Below are 10128 nucleotides of genomic sequence, written 5' to 3'. Positions count from 1 at the left end.
AAAATACAAAAAAATTAGCCAGGCATGGTGGTGGGCACCTGTAGTCCCAGCTTCTTGGGAGGCTGAGGCAGGAGAATGGTGTGAACCCAGGAACCAAAGCTTGCAGTGAGCCGAGATTGCGCCACAGCACTCCAGCCTGGGCGACAGAGCAAGACTCCATCTCAAAAAAATAAAAAATAAAAAATAAAAATAAAAATAAACCTCGGGGGGCCAGGCATGGTGGCTCACACCTATAATCCTAGCACTTTGGGAGGCCAAGCCAGGAGAACCCCTTGAGGTCAGGAGTTCAAGACCAGCCTGGGTAACATAGTGAGACCTGGCCACTATAAAAATAAAAATAAACAATAATAATCTCAAGGGATTTTTTCAGCTCGGGAAACATCTGTAAGATTGAAGGGCATGCTTCATAGACATTCCTAGTTAGACAAAAAGGCTTCAGGAATTTTAAGAGCATTATCTCAGAGTACATTGATTGTAAGTCCAAGGAAGAGAGAAAATAGCCTTTAAAGACTTTAGGGGGCCAGACATAGTGGCTCAGGCCTATAATCCCAACACTTTCAAAGGCCAAGGTAGATGGATCACTTGAGTCCAGGAGTTTAAGACCAGCCTGGCCAACATAGTGAGATCCCCCAGTTCTACAAAAGAAATTTTTCTTATTAGCTGGGTATGGTTGCTGCACCTGTAGTCCCAGCTACTCTGGAGGCTGAGGTGGGGAAGATTGTTTGAGCCTGGAAGGTCAAGGCTGCAGTCAGCTAGATCGTGCCGCTACACTCCAGCCTGGGTGACAGAGCAAGACCCTGTCTCTTAAAAGACTTTAGAGTGTGGCTTTTGTCTAATAGAGTGAACATCAATACTGTTAATAGAAAACTCAAAATGTTTTTAAGAGAATTATATTGGTAGAAGCACCATGAACTTGAACTGAAAAGAACTGATAATTCAAAATGAAAAGAGACCTCAGGGCACCCAACTTTATATAGAGAGGAAGCAGACTGAAAAGGCAACTTATTTGCAAACACAGGTTATTTTTTATGGAAAAGGAAGCAAAGCTAAATGCAGAGCCAAGAGTCCAAAGGGAAGAGCCAAGAATTACAGAGAAAAACTCCCTTGGAGCAGGACTAAGCCTTAGTCAAGGAACTAGAAATATGTGCCTGGATGGATTTCAGAATTGCTATGAGCCAGTAACTGCTATGTGCCTCTCATTCTTCCTCCCTCCACCTTCTCCTTATTCTTTTTTTTTTTTTTTGGAGACAGAGTCTCACTTTGTGCCCCCAGGCTGGAGTGCAGTGGCGTGATCTTGGCTCATTGCAACCTCCACCTCCCAGGTTCAAGCAATTCTCCTCCCTCAGCCACCCAAATAGCTGGGACTACAGGCACATGCCACCATGCCCAGCTAATTTCTTTGTATTTTTAGTAGAGACGGGGTTTCACCGTGTTGCCCAGGCTGGTCTTGAAAGCCTGAGATTGAGCAATCCACCCACCTCAGCCTCCCAAAGTACAAAGATTACAGGCGTAAGCTATCATGCCTGGCCCCTCCACCTTCTTCTTTTTTCTTTTTCTTTTTTTCTTTTTTGAGATGGAGTCTCACTCTGTCATCTAGGCTGGAGTGCAACGGCACAATCTCGGTTCACTGCAACCTCCACCTCCCAGGTTCAAGAGATTCTCCTGTCTCAGCCTCCCAAGTAGCTGGGATTGCAGGCACACGCCACCACGCCCGGCTTAGTTTTTGGTGTTTTAGTAGATACAGGGTTTCACCGTGTTGCCTAGGCTGGTCTTGAACTCCTCACCTCAGGCAATCCACCCTCCTTGACCTCCCAAAGTGCTGGGATTACAGGCATGAGCCACTGAACCCGGCACTTCCTCCACCTTTTTCAATGGGAGTATTTGCTATAATTTTGCTGTGCTTATATCACCATTACATGTTGGCCAGTGTGTAAAATAGAGTTGACCATAGCAGGCCTGACTACTCATCCTTAGAAAGGTCTGCTTAGGCCGGGCATGGTGTTTCATGACTATAACCCCAGCACTTTGAGAGGCCAGGGCAGAAGATCACTTGAGCCCAAGAGCTTGAGACCACCTGGGCAACATAATGAGACCTCATCTCTACAAAAAAAAAAATTAGCTGAGCATGGTGGTGCATACCTATGGTCCCAGCTACTCAGGAGGCTGAGATGGGAGAATCATATGAGCCCAGGAGGTCAAGGCTCCAGTGAGCTGTGATTGCACCACTGCACTCCAGCCTGAGTGAAATAAGATGCTACCTCAAAAAAAAAAAGTAAAAAGCTAGACAGGCATGGTGGTGCATGCATGTAGCCCCAGCTAATTAAGAGGCTGAGGCAGGGGGATCACTTGAGCCCAGAAGTTTGAGGCTACAGTGAGCCATGATTGCACCACTGCACTCCAGCCTGAGCAATAGAGCAAGAACCAGTCTCTAAAAAACGTAAAAGACAGAAAGGTCTGCTTCCAAGGTTTGTTTTGTTTTGTTTTTTGAGACGGAGTCTCGCTCTGTTGCCCAGGCTGGAGTGCCATGGTGCGATCTCGGCTCACTGCAAGCTCCGCCTCCTGTGTTCAAGTGATTCTCCCACTTCAGCCTCCCGAGTAGCTGGGACTACAGATGCATACCACCATGCCCAGTTAATTTTTACATTTTTTGTAGAGACAGGGTTTTGCCATGTTGCCTAGGCTGGTCTTGAACTCCTGAACTCAAGTGATCCACCCACATCAACCTCCCAAAGAGCTGCGATTACAGGCGAGAGCCACCACGCCTGGCCACTTTGCCCTGTACCTTCTTGTAGTAAATCTTAGCCATGAATATGACTATTTGCTGAGTCCTGTGAGTCTTTGTAGTGAATCATTCAACCTCAGGTGGGGGACCCCTAACACAGGCAAGAGACACAAATAATTTGTCTCTAGTTTGTGGCTCTTCTGATCCAGAGGAGATTGCAATCAAGGAGCCTCATTCACACCTAACCTAATTTATATGCGAGCCTGGACTTCAAGCCAATACCATGAAAGGGACATGAATCGTGGTAGAATGTGCTGTTCATTCTATTCCTTCCTATAGACACACATCAAGGAAGTCTAATTCCCCTCCTCTAGAATATGGGCTAAACTTCGTGGCTTGTTTGAGCAATAGTATGTGGCAGAACAGGGACTTCTACTAAAGCTAGACTGTAAACTTTTCACCTGGATTTCTTGGAATTTTCACTCTTGGGTTGCTCCCTCTTGGAAACTTCCTTCCATCCTCTAAGAAGCTAGAGCCACATGGAAAGGCTGCATGGAGAGAGAGAATAATGCTGGCCAGCCCCCAGCTGTTTCAACCACACAGCCCACAGATAAGATGTGTTAGGAAAGGAGGAAAGGAGCTACCTGGGACACTCTGGACCCAGTAGACGCAAAACATGGAGCAAAACTGAAGCCCCAGACATATGACTCTGGTCAAGCTGTTCTTGCCATCTCCAGCCATTTGAGCCAACCCAGCTGAGACCTCCAACGCTGGGAAGCAAAGACAAAACCATTCCTGCTCTGCCTTGCCCAAACTCCAAGCCACTGATCATGAGTATAATAAAATAGTAGGGCCGGGCGCTGTGGCTCACGCCTGTAATCCCAACACTTTGGGAGGCCAAGGCGGGTGGATCACAAGGTCAGGAGTTCAAGACCAGCCTGGCCAAGATGATGAAACCTTGTCTCTACTAAAAATACAAAGATTAGCTGGGAGTGGTGGCAGGTGCCTGTAATCCCAGCTACTTGGGAGGCTGAGGCAGAGAATTGCTTGAACCCGGGAGACGAAGATTGCAGTGACCCGAGGTTATGTCACTGCACTCCACCCTGGGAGACAGAGTGAGACTCCATTTCAAAAAAACAAACAAACAAAAACACAGTAGTTATTTTATGCCACTAAGTTTTGGAAAGGATGGTTATGTAGCATTAGATTACCAAGCAGCAGTAATATGATAGTGTCCCCAAGAAAATGTTACCTTCTCCTGCCCACCAGAGAAGATTCTGTCTTGGCCTACTCAGATTCTTCCCCTCCCCTGCCTTCCACGGAGGGTCCTGCCTTCCCAGACCAGTTGTTTTGTTTTGTTTTGTTTTGTTTCAGTGGAGAATTAAGAAGAAAGGAAGAAGGAAAGAGGACCACAATGCAGAGTTTTTTGGAGGGAAGGGGCAGTCGTTGGAAAAAAAAAGAAAGAGCAGCTACAATATGTGAAAACATTGGATGGGAAAGGGATGAAGAGGGAATTCTAAGAAGTCTCATGGGAAGCTAAATGTTTCTATAGTGTTCAAAATGTACAAATAAAGTATACGGAATATTTTTAAATTTGTTCTGGCTGCATGGACTGTGTTCTTATATTTAGGGCTAGCTCAGTCACGGCTGACGCTTAGTCATTGTTTTCTAAGAGTTATCCTGCTAAGAGCTACAAAGAAAATGTAGGGGTTGATATGAGAATATACACTGGTGAACTTGCTGGTCTGTTGGGATCAGGGAAGGCTTCAAATGAGAAACTGACAATGAGTCTGGATCCTGAAGGATGAGTTGCAGTTAACTGGGCAAAAAAATGGGGGAAGATCCTTCCAGAAAGAAAGATCAGCCTGAAAGGAGAATGGTTTAGTAAAGAAACCCAAATGAAGGCCAGCAGGTCTAGAGTGTGGTGAACACTGTGAAGAGTGCTGAGATGAAAGAAGGGAATTGGTTGGTATCTGAGTCTATTAAGCCAGGAGCACCAGGCCTGTCAGTTACTTCAGTAGAGCTCTTATCTTCCCCCAAATACCCTGTAATCAGTGGACACAATCTGGCAACAGGAAGCAGAAATGTTGAATGTCTGTGACTAAAGTTGGCAGATGTGATAGTGGTATCCAGCCCCTGGCCACTGGGTCCCCCTGGCCACTGGGTTCCGCAGTAGCTGATAGCATCTTCATTACTGCCATTTCCTGAGGAGGAAAGGTCACTTCTGGTTCCATGGTAAGTTTCATAAGCTGGTCCAGGATTTAACCAGAGCCTTAGCAAGTTAGGCCTGTCTCATGTCTTCAGAGTCAGGTGAGATTGCAGGCTCCTCAAATGGCAAAAACAACACCCCTCTCTGCCTCACAGGGTTATTATGAAGAATGAATATAATAATAACAGCTGTGAAAGCATGGCATAATCATGATAGCCTATCCAAAGGGGAGGGGTGAGAGTGACAAACAGGAAAAAGAATAATAATAATAGAGTTCTGATGCCAAAGAGGACAAAGGCCTCTGATGCCTTGGGGTTGGGTGTTTTGCTCAAGGTACAAAAACAGCAAAATACGATCTTTTAATGATAAGAACTGGGTGACAGGACTAACTTTGAAAGACTTCTCAGACATTACAAACTGGAGTTCCAGGTGAGACCAGCATTCTATGAAAAACCCCAATTTAGTGATAATTCCACTGCGACAAAGGCCAGATCTACTGCCACATTGAATGCATGAAAATCCATATCAGCCTGACCCACTGAGGACAGGGCTAGGAGTACAGTCAGGAGAAGCTTACTACATGTGGCACTTGAGACTTGAGAATTAAAGTTCACAGATAGCTATAGAGGGGAAGGAATGACATTCCAAAAACAGGTAGCTACATGTGCAGACATATGGGAGCAAAAACAAAACAAAACAGGCCGGGTGCGGTGGCTCACTCCTGTAATCCCAGCATTTTGGGAGGCCGAGGCAGGGGGATCATGAGGTCAGGAGTTCAAAACCAGCCTGACCAATATAGTGAAACCCAGTCTCTAATAAAAATTTAAAAATTATCCAGGCACGGTGGCACACGCCTGTAATCCCAGTTACTCAAGAGGTTGAGGCAAGAGAATTGCTTAAACCTGGGAGGTGGAGGTTGCAGGGAGCCAAGATCACGCCACTGCACCCCAGCCTGGGCAATAGAGGGAGACTCTGTCTCAAAAAACAAACAAACAAAAAAACAACAACAAAAAAGTATATGAGAGATGAAGGAGAAAAAGGACTGCGGAATGTTGTAGAATGGTATTTTGGCCAAGATTCTTTGGTGTTTGCTGTCAGAAAGGTGGTACAAGACAGGATTTTTTAAGGAGAAATTGAATCAAAAAGCCAGGCAAACCCACAGCCAACATTATACTCAATAGTCTAAAACTATAAGTTTTTCCTCTAGGATCAGAAACAAGGTAAGGATGTATACTCCCACCACTTCTATTCAACACAGTACTGGAAGTCCTAGCCAGAGCAATTAGGCAAGGAAAAAAAAAAAAAAAAGAAAACATTCTGATTGGAAAGGACAAAATAAAATTATCTCTGTTCACAGATGATATGATCTTATATGTAGAAAACCCCAAGATTCCACCTCTGAAAATGTTTAGAACTAGTGAGTGAATTCAGCAAAGTTGCAGGGTACAAAATCAACACTCAAAAATCATCTGTATTTCTATACTCTAACAATGAACAATCCAAAAAGGAAATTACAAAAACAATTTCATTTATAGTAGCATCAAAAAGAATAAAATGGCCAGGCACAGTAATCTCAACACTTTGGGCAACTGAGGCAGGAGGATCACTTGAGGTCAGGGTTCAAGACTAGCCTGAGCAATATAGTAAGACCCCATCTCAAAAAAAAAGTATAAAATGTTAAGATGTATATTTTAAAAAGAGTAAAATACTGCCAGGCATAGTGACTCGCACCTGTAATCCCAGCACTTTGGGAGGCAGAGGCAGGTAGATCATCTGGGGTCGGGAGTTCGAAACCAGCCTAACCAACATGGAGAAACCCCATCTCTACTAAAAATACAAAATTAGCCGGGTGTGGTGGTGCATGCCTGTAATCCCAGCTACTCAAGAGGCTGAGACAGGAGAATCACTTGAACCCAGGAGGCAGAGGTTGCAGTGAGCCAAGATTGTGCCATTGCACTCCAGCCTGGGCAACAAGAGCAAAACTCTGTCTCAAAAAAAAAGAAAAGAAAAGAAAAAAGAAAACACAAATAAGTGGAAAGTTATCCCATGTTCATTGATTAGAAGACTTAATTTTGTTAAGATGTCAATACTACCCAAAGCAATCTACAGATTCAATGCAATCTCTATCAAAATCCCAATGACATTTTTTGCAGAAATAGAAAAAAATAAAAATCCTACTCCAGGCATGGTGACTCACGCCTGTAATCCCAGCCCTTTGGGAGGCGGAGGTGGGAGGATCACCTGAGGTCAGGAGTTCAAGACCAGCCTGGCCAATGTGATGAAACACCATCTCTACTAAAAATACAAAAATTAGCTGGGTGTGGTGGCAAGCGCCTGTAATCCCAGCTACTCAAGAAGCTGAGGTGGGAGAATTGCTTGAACCAGGGAGATGTTCAAGCCAAGATCACACCCTTGCACTCCAGCCTGGGTGACAAGAGCAAAACTCCCTCTCGAAAAAATAAGGAAAAAAAATCCTAAAATTCATATGGAATCTCAAGGGACCCCAAATAGCCAAAACAATCCTGAAAAAGAAGAATAAAGCTAGAGGCCTCACACTTCCTGATTTCAAAACTACTACAAAATTACAGTAACCAAAACAGTTTGGTACTGGCATAAAGACACGCATATAGACCAATGGAATAGAATAAAGAGCCAAGAGAGAAACCTTTGCATATATCATCAAGTGGCGTTTGACAAAGGTGCCAAGACCCTTCAAAGGGGAAAGGACAATCTTTTCAACAAATAATATTGAAAAAACTGGATATCATCCACAGGCAAAATAATGAAGTTGAATTCTTGCCTAACATAATATATAAAACTTAACTTAAAATAGATCAAAGACCCAAAGGTAAGACCTAAAACTCTTAGCAGAAAACGTAGGACAAATTTTCACTACATTAGATTTGGCAATGAGTTCTTGGCTTTGATGCCAAAGACATAGGCAACAAAAGAAAAAATAGACAAATTGGACTTCATGGAAATTTTTAAATTTTGTGCATCAAAAGGCAATCTCAACAGGACAAAAAGACAACCCACAGAATGGGTAAAAATATTTGCAAGGCATATATCACATAAAAGTTTAATATTTAGAATATATAAAGAACTCCTCAATCTCAACAACAACAAAAAACCCTCAAATTTTAAGTGGGCAAAGGACTTGAATATTCAAAGACGGTATGCAAAAAAACTAATGCTCAACATTACTAATGTTGATTAGATGCTCAACCTTATTAATCATTAGGGAAATGAAAATCAAACTTCAATGAGCTATCACTTCACACCCATTAGGATACCTACTATCAAAAAAAGGAAAGAGCGAGTGTTGGCAAGGATGTGGAGAAATTGGAAACCTTGTGCACGGATAGTAGGAATGTAAAATGATATAGTCATTGTGGAAAACATTATGATGGTTCCTCAAAATGTTAAAAATAGGATTACCACATGATCCTGCAATTCCACTTCTGGGTATTACCCAAAAGAATTGAAAATAGGGTCTCAAAGAGTTATTTGTGTATCCATTTCATAACAAAGAGTTATTGTGTATCCATATTCACAATAGCTGAAAAGGAAAAGCAACCTATGTCCATGGATGGATGAATGAATAAGCAAAATGTGGCATATGCATACAATGGAATATTCTTCAGCTTTAAAAAGGAAGGAAATAGTGATATATGCTGCATGGATGAAGGCTGAGGACATTATGCTAAATGAAATAAGCCAGTTGCAAAAAGACCAACATTATATGATTCCACTTATATGAGGTACTTACAGACTAATCTAAATTGTGGACACAGAAGTAAAATGGCAGTTGCCAGGATTGTGGGGAGAGGAGAATGGGGAGCTGTTGTTTAGTCGGTGTACATTTAGTTTTACAAGATGAAAAGAGTTACAAATGGTGATGATGGTTGTACAATGTTATGAATGTAGTTAATATTACCGACTGTATACTTAAAAATAGTTAAGACGGTAAATTTTATGTTATGTGTACTTTGCCACAATAAAAAAATTAGAAAAAAAAAGCCAAGCCGAGTAGTGAAATCTCAGGACAAGACAAAGAGGAGGGGAATCTGGTATAAAACCAGAGGTGGAGAAATCAGGAAGAACAGGCCAAGTCAAGGATCCAAACCCAAGGGCAAGAGGCAGAGCCTGAAGAAATGACTGAGATTTTCTCATGGTCCCTATGGGTAGTCTGAGGAACTGTGGGTAATGCCCAGCTCAGGTGTAACATACATGTACAGTTGATGCTTGAACAACACGGGTTTAAACTGTGTGGGTCCACTTACATGCAGATTTTCTTCTGCTCTGCCACTCAGAGACAGTAGGATTAATCCCTCATCTTCCCCCTCAGCCTACTCATCATGAAGAAGTTTATGATGATCCACTTCCACCTAATAAATGTTAATGTATTTTCTCTTCCTTATGATTTTCTTAATAATATTTTATTTCTATAGCTTTATTGTAAGAATTCAGTATATAATAAATATAACATACAAAATATGTGTTAATCAACTGTTCATGTTTGTTGACTGTTATTCTATTCCATTAGTCTGTATGTCTGTCTTTACACCAGTGCCATACTGTTTTGATTACTATAGCATTGTAGTACTTTTGAAACCAGGAAGTATGACGCTTCCAGCTTTTTTCTTCCTTTTCTGGTCAACAGGAGGCTATTAGTAGTCAATTCTGGGGAAGTCAAAAGTTATATGAGAATTTTCAACTGCATTGGGTGGGGATAGGGGTCAGCTTATTAAGCTGTAGCTTAAATTAAGGAGTGGCTTATAGAGGAGCCCATGAAAAAGACTAAGACTAAGACAGTGCAGGCATAGCAGTGTGCAGCGAGTGACTCATGCTTGTAATGCCAACACTTGTGGAGGCCAAGGCAGGAGGATTGCTTGAGGCCAGGAGTTTGAGACCAGCCTGTACAACAGGGTAAGACTCCATCTCTACAAAATTAGTTAAAAAATTAGCCAGGTGTGGTAGCACTTGCCTGTAGTCCTAGCTACTTAGGAGGTCAAGATGGAAGGATCTTTTGAGCCCAAGAGTTCAAGGTTGTAGTAAGCTGTGATTATACTACCACACTCCAGCCTAGGTGACAGAGCAAGACCCTGTCTCAAAAAAAAAAGAAACAAAGAGAGAGAGAGAGAAGGGGAAGGAGGCAGGGAGAGAGAAAGGAAGGAAGGAAGGAAGGAAGGAAGGA

The sequence above is a fragment of the Colobus angolensis genome, unplaced genomic scaffold (genome assembly GCF_000951035.1).
Source record: "Colobus angolensis palliatus isolate OR3802 unplaced genomic scaffold, Cang.pa_1.0 Scaffold269, whole genome shotgun sequence".
Taxonomy (NCBI): Eukaryota; Metazoa; Chordata; class Mammalia; order Primates; family Cercopithecidae; genus Colobus; species Colobus angolensis.
The sequence above is the reverse complement of the archived record's forward strand: the minus strand, read 5'-3'. Positions refer to the sequence as shown.